At 46.7% G+C, this 7,500-nt stretch overlaps 12 non-coding genes and 20 pseudogenes across 12 annotated transcripts; all 32 read right to left on the reverse strand.

Annotated features, from left to right (window-relative positions):
- Positions 1–17: 17 nt before the first annotated feature.
- On the reverse strand, positions 18–136 carry LOC142128413 (5S ribosomal RNA; annotated as a pseudogene).
- A 79-nt stretch (positions 137–215) lies between these two features.
- Positions 216–334, reverse strand: LOC142128199 (5S ribosomal RNA; annotated as a pseudogene).
- An 84-nt stretch (positions 335–418) lies between these two features.
- On the reverse strand, positions 419–537 carry LOC142128304 (5S ribosomal RNA; annotated as a pseudogene).
- An 84-nt stretch (positions 538–621) lies between these two features.
- On the reverse strand, positions 622–740 carry LOC142128426 (5S ribosomal RNA; annotated as a pseudogene).
- Positions 741–1,020: 280 nt separating this feature from the next.
- On the reverse strand, positions 1,021–1,139 carry LOC142128326 (5S ribosomal RNA). Its single transcript, XR_012685597.1, has one exon. It is a non-coding gene; the product is annotated as a 5S ribosomal RNA (ribosomal RNA).
- A 270-nt stretch (positions 1,140–1,409) lies between these two features.
- LOC142128337 (5S ribosomal RNA) lies at positions 1,410–1,528 on the reverse strand (annotated as a pseudogene).
- Positions 1,529–1,609: 81 nt separating this feature from the next.
- On the reverse strand, positions 1,610–1,728 carry LOC142128459 (5S ribosomal RNA; annotated as a pseudogene).
- An 82-nt stretch (positions 1,729–1,810) lies between these two features.
- Positions 1,811–1,929, reverse strand: LOC142128353 (5S ribosomal RNA; annotated as a pseudogene).
- Positions 1,930–2,010: 81 nt separating this feature from the next.
- LOC142128035 (5S ribosomal RNA) lies at positions 2,011–2,129 on the reverse strand. Its single transcript, XR_012685495.1, has one exon. It is a non-coding gene; the product is annotated as a 5S ribosomal RNA (ribosomal RNA).
- An 81-nt stretch (positions 2,130–2,210) lies between these two features.
- On the reverse strand, positions 2,211–2,329 carry LOC142128147 (5S ribosomal RNA; annotated as a pseudogene).
- Positions 2,330–2,567: 238 nt separating this feature from the next.
- LOC142128308 (5S ribosomal RNA) lies at positions 2,568–2,686 on the reverse strand (annotated as a pseudogene).
- An 82-nt stretch (positions 2,687–2,768) lies between these two features.
- On the reverse strand, positions 2,769–2,887 carry LOC142128111 (5S ribosomal RNA). The gene has a single exon (XR_012685565.1). It is a non-coding gene; the product is annotated as a 5S ribosomal RNA (ribosomal RNA).
- Positions 2,888–3,126: 239 nt separating this feature from the next.
- LOC142128278 (5S ribosomal RNA) lies at positions 3,127–3,245 on the reverse strand (annotated as a pseudogene).
- Positions 3,246–3,325: 80 nt separating this feature from the next.
- Positions 3,326–3,444, reverse strand: LOC142128149 (5S ribosomal RNA). The gene has a single exon (XR_012685579.1). It is a non-coding gene; the product is annotated as a 5S ribosomal RNA (ribosomal RNA).
- Positions 3,445–3,525: 81 nt separating this feature from the next.
- Positions 3,526–3,644, reverse strand: LOC142128323 (5S ribosomal RNA; annotated as a pseudogene).
- A 79-nt stretch (positions 3,645–3,723) lies between these two features.
- Positions 3,724–3,842, reverse strand: LOC142128128 (5S ribosomal RNA; annotated as a pseudogene).
- Positions 3,843–3,923: 81 nt separating this feature from the next.
- On the reverse strand, positions 3,924–4,042 carry LOC142128264 (5S ribosomal RNA). The gene has a single exon (XR_012685590.1). It is a non-coding gene; the product is annotated as a 5S ribosomal RNA (ribosomal RNA).
- An 81-nt stretch (positions 4,043–4,123) lies between these two features.
- Positions 4,124–4,242, reverse strand: LOC142128220 (5S ribosomal RNA; annotated as a pseudogene).
- Positions 4,243–4,322: 80 nt separating this feature from the next.
- Positions 4,323–4,441, reverse strand: LOC142128507 (5S ribosomal RNA). The gene has a single exon (XR_012685620.1). It is a non-coding gene; the product is annotated as a 5S ribosomal RNA (ribosomal RNA).
- An 81-nt stretch (positions 4,442–4,522) lies between these two features.
- LOC142128039 (5S ribosomal RNA) lies at positions 4,523–4,641 on the reverse strand. The gene has a single exon (XR_012685498.1). It is a non-coding gene; the product is annotated as a 5S ribosomal RNA (ribosomal RNA).
- Positions 4,642–4,722: 81 nt separating this feature from the next.
- LOC142128233 (5S ribosomal RNA) lies at positions 4,723–4,841 on the reverse strand (annotated as a pseudogene).
- Positions 4,842–4,921: 80 nt separating this feature from the next.
- Positions 4,922–5,040, reverse strand: LOC142128180 (5S ribosomal RNA; annotated as a pseudogene).
- Positions 5,041–5,312: 272 nt separating this feature from the next.
- Positions 5,313–5,431, reverse strand: LOC142128497 (5S ribosomal RNA). Its single transcript, XR_012685613.1, has one exon. It is a non-coding gene; the product is annotated as a 5S ribosomal RNA (ribosomal RNA).
- Positions 5,432–5,512: 81 nt separating this feature from the next.
- On the reverse strand, positions 5,513–5,631 carry LOC142128047 (5S ribosomal RNA). The gene has a single exon (XR_012685506.1). It is a non-coding gene; the product is annotated as a 5S ribosomal RNA (ribosomal RNA).
- Positions 5,632–5,710: 79 nt separating this feature from the next.
- LOC142128077 (5S ribosomal RNA) lies at positions 5,711–5,829 on the reverse strand. Its single transcript, XR_012685534.1, has one exon. It is a non-coding gene; the product is annotated as a 5S ribosomal RNA (ribosomal RNA).
- Positions 5,830–5,910: 81 nt separating this feature from the next.
- LOC142128167 (5S ribosomal RNA) lies at positions 5,911–6,029 on the reverse strand. The gene has a single exon (XR_012685581.1). It is a non-coding gene; the product is annotated as a 5S ribosomal RNA (ribosomal RNA).
- An 81-nt stretch (positions 6,030–6,110) lies between these two features.
- On the reverse strand, positions 6,111–6,229 carry LOC142128224 (5S ribosomal RNA; annotated as a pseudogene).
- Positions 6,230–6,309: 80 nt separating this feature from the next.
- Positions 6,310–6,428, reverse strand: LOC142128118 (5S ribosomal RNA). Its single transcript, XR_012685571.1, has one exon. It is a non-coding gene; the product is annotated as a 5S ribosomal RNA (ribosomal RNA).
- An 81-nt stretch (positions 6,429–6,509) lies between these two features.
- On the reverse strand, positions 6,510–6,628 carry LOC142128193 (5S ribosomal RNA; annotated as a pseudogene).
- An 81-nt stretch (positions 6,629–6,709) lies between these two features.
- On the reverse strand, positions 6,710–6,828 carry LOC142128306 (5S ribosomal RNA; annotated as a pseudogene).
- An 80-nt stretch (positions 6,829–6,908) lies between these two features.
- Positions 6,909–7,027, reverse strand: LOC142128276 (5S ribosomal RNA; annotated as a pseudogene).
- An 81-nt stretch (positions 7,028–7,108) lies between these two features.
- On the reverse strand, positions 7,109–7,227 carry LOC142128162 (5S ribosomal RNA; annotated as a pseudogene).
- Positions 7,228–7,500: the final 273 nt, after the last annotated feature.

Here is a 7,500-nt window from a genome sequence, read left to right on the forward strand (position 1 = left end):
AAGAGAGAAAAAAAAAAGGCCTACAGCATCTGGTATTCCCAGGTGGTCTCCCATCAAAGTACTAACCAGGCCCGGCCCTGCTTAGCTTCCAAGACCAAACGAGATTGGGCTTGTTCAGAGATGTGTAGCTGTAGGTATTGGTTTTCTATTGACCTACATCTCTTATAATCTCAAAACCAGCATTGAAGGAAGCCGGAACAAGAGAGAAAAAAAAAGGCCTACAGCACCTGGTATTCCCAGGTGGTCTCCCATCCAAGTACTAACCAGGCCTGTCCCTGTTTAGCTTCCAAGATCAGACGAGATTGGGCTTGTTCAGGGTGGTGCGGCTGTAGGTTTTGTTTTTCCTATTGACCTACATCTCTTATACATCTAAAAAACCAGCATTGAAGGAAGCCGGAACAAGAGAGAAAAAAAAAAAAGCCTACAGCACCTGGTATTCCCAGGTGGTCTCGCATCCAAGTACTAACCAGGCCCGGCTCTGCTTAGCTTCCAAGATCAGACGAGATTGGGCTTGTTTAGGGTGGTGTGGCTGTAGGTATTGGTTCCCTATTGACCTACATCTCTTATACATCTCAAAAACCAGCATTGAAGGAAGTCGGAACAAGAGAGAAAAAAAAAAAATGCCTACAGCACCTGGTATTCCCAGGTGGTCTCGCATCCAAGTACTAACCAGGCCCGGCTCTGCTTAGCTTCCAAGATCAGACGAGATTGGGCTTGTTTAGGGTGTTGTGGCTGTAGGATTTGGTTTCTTAATGACCTACATCACTTATACATCTGAAAAACCAGCATTGAAGGAAGCCGGATCAAAAGAGAAAAAAAAAAGCCTACAGCACCTGGTATTCCCAGGTGGTCTCCCATCCATGTACTAACTAGGCCTGGCGCGGCTTATCTTTCAAGATCAGACGAGATTGTGCTTGTTCAAGGTGGAGTGGCTGTAGGTATTAGTTTCCTATTGACCTACATCTCTTATAAATCTCAACACCAGCATTGAAGGAAGCCAGAACAAGAGAGAAAAAAAAAGGCCTACAGCACCTGGTATTCCCAGGTGGTCTCCCATCCAAGTACTAACCAGGCCCGGCCCTGCTTAGCTTCCAAGATCAGATGAGATTGGGCTTGCTCAGGGTGGTGTGGCTGTAGGTATTGTTTTCTTATTGACCTACATCTCTTATACATCTAGAAACCAGCATTGAAGGAAGCCGGAACAAGAGAGAAGAAAAAAAGGCCTACAGCACCTGGTATTCCCAGGTGGTCTCCCATCCAAGTACTAACCAGGCACGGCTTTGCTTAGCTTCCAAGATCAGGCTTGTTCAGGGTGGTGTGGCTGTAGGTATTGGTTTCCTATTGACCTACATCTCTTATACATCTCAAAACCAGCATTGAAGGAGGCCGGAACAAGAGAGAAAAAGAAAAGCCTACAGCACCTGGTATTTCCGGGTGGTCTCCCATCCAAGTACTAACCAGGCCCAGCCCTGCTTATCTTTCAAGATCAGATGAGATTGTGCTTGTTCAAGGTGGAGTGGTTGTAGGTATTGGTTTCCTATTGACCTACATCTCTTATACATCTCAAAATAAGCATTGAAGGAAGCCGGAATAAGAGAGGGAAAAAAAAGGCCTACAGCACCTGGTATTCCCAGGGGGTCTCCCATTCAAGTACTAACTAGGCCCGGCGCTGCTTATCTTTCAAGATCAGACGAGATTGTGCTTGTTCAAGGTGGAGTGGTTGTAGGTATTGGTTTCCTATTGACCTACATCTCTTATACATCTCAAAACCAGCATTGAAGGAAGCCGGAACAAGAGAGATAAAAAAAAAGGCCTACAGCAGCTGGTATTGCCAGGTGGTCTCCCATCCAAGTACTAACCAGGCCTGGCCCTGCTTAGCTTCCAAGATCAGACGAGATTGGGCTTGTTCAGGGTGGTGTGGCTGTAGGTATTGGTTTCCTATTGACCTACATCTCTTATACATCTCAAAACCAGCATTGAAGGAAGCCGGAACAAGAGAGAAAAAAAAAAGGCCTACAGCACCTGGTATTCCCAGGTGGTCTCCCATCCAAGTACTAACCAGGCCCGGCCCTGCTTAGCTTCAAAGATCAGATGAGATTGGGCTTGTTCAGGGTGGTGTGGCTGTAGGTATTGTTTTCCTATTGACCTACATCTCTTAATTATCTAGAAACCAGCATTGAAGGAAGCTGGAACAAGAGAGAAGAAAAAAAGGCCTACAGCACCTGGTATTCCCAGGTGGTCTCCCATCCAAGTACTAACCAGGCCTGGCTCTGCTTAGCTTCCAAGATCAGACGAGATTGGGCTTGTCCAGGGTGGTGTGGCTGTAGGTATTGGTTTCCTAATGACCTACATCACTTATACATTTTAAAACCAGCATTGAAGGAAGCCAGAACAAGAAAGAAAAAAAAAGTACTAACCAGGCCCGGACCTGCTTAGCTTCCAAGATCAGACGAGATTGGGCTTGTTCAGGGTGGTGTGGTTGTAGGTATTGGTTTTCTATTGACCTACATCTCTTATACATCTCAAAACCAGCATTGAAGGAGGCCGGAACAAGAGAGAAAAAAAAAAGCCTACAGCACCTGGTATTTCCAGGTTGTCTCCCATCCAAGTACTAACCAGGCCCAGCCCTGCTTAGCTTCCAAGGTCAGACGAGATTGGGCTTGTTCAGGGTGGTGTGGTTGTAGGTATTGTTTTCCTATTGACCTACATCTCTTATACATCTAAAAACAAGCATTGAAGGAAGCCGGAACAAGAGAGAAAAAAAAAAAGGCCTACAGCACCTGGTATTCTCAGGGGGTCTCCGATCCAAGTACTAACCAGGCCCAGCCCTGCTTAGCTTCCAAGATCAGACGAGATTGGGCTTGTCCAGGGTGGTGTGGCTGTAGGTATTGGTTTCCTAATGACCTACATCACTTATACATTTTAAAACCAGCATTGAAGGAAGCCAGAACAAGAGAGAAAAAAAAAGTACTAACCAGGCCCGTCCCTGCTTAGCTTTCAAGATCAGACGATATTGGGCTTGTTCAGGGTGGTGTGGCTGTAGGTATTGGTTTCCTATTGACCTACATCTCTTATACATCTAAAAACCAGCATTGAAGGAAGCCGGAACAAGAGAGAAAAAAAAAAAGCCTACAGCACCTGGTATTCCCAGGTGGTCTCCCATCCAAGTACTAACCAGGCCTTGCCCTGCTTAGCTTCCAAGATCAGACGAGATTGGGCTTGTTTAGAGATGTGTAGCTGTAGGTTTTAGCTTCTTATTGACCTACATCTCTTATTATCTCAAAACCAGCATTGAAGGAAGCCGGAACAAGAGAGAAGAAAAAAAGGCCTACAGCACCTGGTATTCCCAGGTGGTCTCCCATCCAAGTACTAACCAGGCCCGTCCCTGCTTAGCTTCCAAGATCAGACGAGATTGGGCTTGTTCAGGGTGGTGTGGCTGTAGGCATTGTTTTCCTATTGACCTACATCTCTTATACATCTAGAAACCAGCATTGAAGGAAGCTGGAACAAGAGAGAAGAAAAAAAGGCCTACAGCACCTGGTATTCCCTGGTGTTCTCCCATCCAAGTACTAACCAGGCCCGGCTCTGCTTAGCTTCCAAGATCAGACAAGATTGGGCTTGTTCAGGGTGGTGTGGCTGTAGGTATTGGTTTCCTAATGACCTACATCTCTTATACATCTCAAAACCAGCATTGAAGGAGGCCGGAACAAGAGAGAAAAAAAAAGCCTACTGCACCTGGTATTTCCAGGTGGTCTCCCATCCAAGTACTAACCAGGCCCAGCCCTGCTTAGCTTCCAAGATCAGACGAGATTGGGCTTGTTCAGGGTGGTGTGGCTGTAGGTATTGTTTTCCTATTGACCTACATCTCTTATACATCTAGAAACCAGCATTGAAGGAAGCCGGAACAAGAGAGAAGAAAAAAAGGCCTACAGCACCTGGTATTCCCAGGTGGTCTCCCATCCAAGTACTAACCAGGCCCGTCCCTGCTTAGCTTCCAAGATCAGACGAGATTGGGCTTGTTCAGGGTGGTGTGGCTGTAGGTATTGTTTTCCTATTGACCTACATCTCTTATACATCTAGAAACCAGCATTGAAGGAAGCCGGAACAAGAGAGAAGAAAAAAAGGCCTACAGCACCTGGTATTCCCAGGTGGTCTCCCATCCAAGTACTAACCAGGCCCGGCTCTGCTTAGCTTCCAAGATCAGACGATATTGGGCTTGTTCAGGGTGGTGTGGCTGTAGGTATTGGTTTCCTTTTGACCTACATCTCTTATACATCTCAAAACCAGCATTGAAGGAGGCTGGAACAAGAGAAAAAAAAAAAAGCCTACAGCACCTGGTATTTCCAGGTGGTCTCCCATCCAAGTACTAACCAGGCCCAGCCCTGCTTAGCTTCCAAGATCAGACGAGATTGGGCTTGTTCAGGGTGGTGTGGCTGTAGGTATTGTTTTCCTATTGACCTACATCTCTTATACATCTAGAAACCAGCATTGAAGGAAGCCGGAACAAGAGAGAAGAAAAAAAGGCCTACAGCACCTGGTATTCCCAGGTGGTCTCCCATCCAAGTACTAACCAGGCCCGTTCCTGCTTAGCTTCCAAGATCAGATGAGATTGGGCTTGTTCAGGGTGGTGTGGCTGTAGGTTTTGTTTTCCTATTGACCTACATCTCTTATACATCTAGAAACCAGCATTGAAGGAAGCCGGAACAAGAGAGAAGAAAAAAAGGCCTACAGCACCTGGTATTCCCAGGTGGTCTCCCATCCAAGTACTAACCAGGCCCGGCTTTGCTTAGCTTCCAAGAACAGACGAGATTGGGCTTGTTCAGGGTGGTGTGGCTGTAGGTATTGGTTTCCAATTGACCTACATCTCTTATACATCTCAAAACCAGCATTGAAGGAGGCCGGAACAAGAGAGAAAAAAAAAAGCCTACAGCACCTGGTATTTCCAGGTGGTCTCCCATCCAAGTACTAACCAGGCCCAGCCCTGCTTAGCTTCCAAGATCAGACGAGAGTGGGCTTGTTCAGGGTGGTGTGGCTGTAGGTATTGTTTTCCTATTGACCTACATCTCTTATACATCTCAAAACCAGCATTGAAGGAAGTCGGAACAAGAGAGAAAAAAAAAAGGGCCTACAGCACCTGGTATCCCCAGGTGGTCTCGCATCCAAGTACTAACCAGGCCTGGCTCTGCTTAGCTTCCAAGATCAGGCTTGTTCAGGGTGGTGTGGCTGTAGGTATTGGTTTCCTATTGACCTACATCTCTTATACATCTAAAAACCAGCATTGAAGGAAGCCGGAACAAGAGAGAAAAAAAAAAAGCCTACAGCACCTGGTATTCCCAGGTGGTCTCCCATCCAAGTACTAACCAGGCCAGTCCCTGCTTAGCTTCCAAGATCAGATGAGATTGGGCTTGTTCAGGGTGGTGTGGCTGTAGGCATTGTTTTCCTATTGACCTACATCCCTTATACATCTAGAAACCAGCATTGAAGGAAGCCGGAACAAGAGAGAAGAAAAAAAGGCCTACAGCACCTGGTATTCCCAGGTGGTCTCCCATCCAAGTACTAACCAGGCCCGGCTCTGCTTAGCTTCCAAGATCAGACGAGATTGGGCTTGTTCAGGGTGGTGTGGCTGTAGGTATTGGTTTTCTAATGACCTACATCTCTTATACATCTCAAAACCAGCATTGAAGGAAGCCGGAACAAGAGAGAAAAAAAAAGCCTACAGCACCTGGTATTTCCAGGTGGTCTCCCATCCAAGTACTAACCAGGCCCGTCCCTGCTTAGCTTCCAAGATCAGACGAGATTGGGCTTGTTCAGGGTGGTGTGGCTGTAGGTATTGTTTTCCTATTGACCTACATCTCTTATACATCTAGAAACCAGCATTGAAGGAAGCCGGAACAAGAGAGAAGAAAAAAAGGCCTACAGCACCTGGTATTCCCAGGTGGTCTCCCATCCAAGTACTAACCAGGCCCGTCCCTGCTTAGCTTCCAAGATCAGACGAGATTGGGCTTGTTCAGGGTGGTGTGGCTGTAAGCATTGTTTTCCTATTGACCTACATCTCTTATACATCTAGAAACCAGCATTGAAGGAAGCCGGAACAAGAGAGAAGAAAAAAAGGCCTACAGCACCTGGTATTCCCAGGTGGTCTCCCACCCAAGTACTAACCAGGCCCGGCTCTGCTTAGCTTCCAAGATCAGACAAGATTGGGCTTGTTCAGGGTGGCGTGGCTGTAGGTTTTGGTTTCCTGATGACCTACATCTCTTATACATCTCAAAACCAGCATTGAAGGAGGCCGGAACAAGAGAGAAAAAAAAAAGCCTACAGCACCTGGTATTTCCAGGTGGTCTCCCATCCAAGTACTAACCAGGCCCAGCCCTGCTTAGCTTCCAAGTTCAGACGAGATTGGGCTTGTTCAGGGTGGTGTGGCTGTAGGCATTGTTTTCCTATTGACCTACATCTCTTATACATCTAGAAACCAGCATTGAAGGAAGCCGGAACAAGAGAGAAGAAAAAAAGGCCTACAGCACCTGGTATTCCCAGGTGGTCTTACATCCAAGTACTAACCAGGCCCGTCCCTGCTTAGCTTCCAAGATCAGACGAGATTGGGCTTGTTCAGGGTGGTGTGGCTGTAGGTATTGTTTTCCTATTGACCTACATCTTTTATACATCTAGAAACCAGCATTGAAGGAAGCCGGAACAAGAGAGAAGAAAAAAAGGCCTACAGCACCTGGTATTCCCAGGTGGTCTCCCATCCAAGTACTAACCGGGCCCGGCTGTGCTTAGCTTCCAAGATCAGACGATATTGGGCTTGTTCAGGGTGGTGTGGCTGTAGGTATTGGTTTCCTATTGACCTACATCTCTTATACATCTCAAAACCAGCATTGAAGGAGGCCGGAACAAGAGAGAAAAAAAAAAGCCTACAGCACCTGGTATTTCCAGGTGGTCTCCCATCCAAGTACTAACCAGGCCCGTTCCTGCTTAGCTTCCAAGATCAGACGAGATTGGGCTTGTTCACGGTGGTGTGGCTGTAGGTTTTGTTTTCCTATTGACCTACATCTCTTATACATCTAGAAACCAGCATTGAAGGAAGCCGGAACAAGAGAGAAGAAAAAAGGGCCTACAGCACCTGGTATTTCCAGGTGGTCTCCCATCCAAGTACTAACCAGGCCCAGCCCTGCTTAGCTTCCAAGATCAGACGAGAGTGGGCTTGTTCAGGGTGGTGTGGCTGTAGGTATTGGTTTCCTATTGACCTACATCTCTTATACATCTCAAAACCAGCATTGAAGGAAGTCGGAACAAGAGAGAAAAAAAAAAGGGCCTACAGCACCTGGTATCCCCAGGTGGTCTCGCATCCAAGTACTAACCAGGCCTGGCTCTGCTTAGCTTCCAAGATCAGGCTTGTTCAGGGTGGTGTGGCTGTAGGTATTGGTTTCCTATTGACCTACATCTCTTATACATCTAAAAACCAGCATTGAAAGAAGCCGGAACAAGAGAGAAAAAAAAAAA

The sequence above is a fragment of the Mixophyes fleayi genome, unplaced genomic scaffold (genome assembly GCF_038048845.1).
Source record: "Mixophyes fleayi isolate aMixFle1 unplaced genomic scaffold, aMixFle1.hap1 Scaffold_300, whole genome shotgun sequence".
Taxonomy (NCBI): domain Eukaryota; kingdom Metazoa; phylum Chordata; class Amphibia; order Anura; family Limnodynastidae; genus Mixophyes; species Mixophyes fleayi.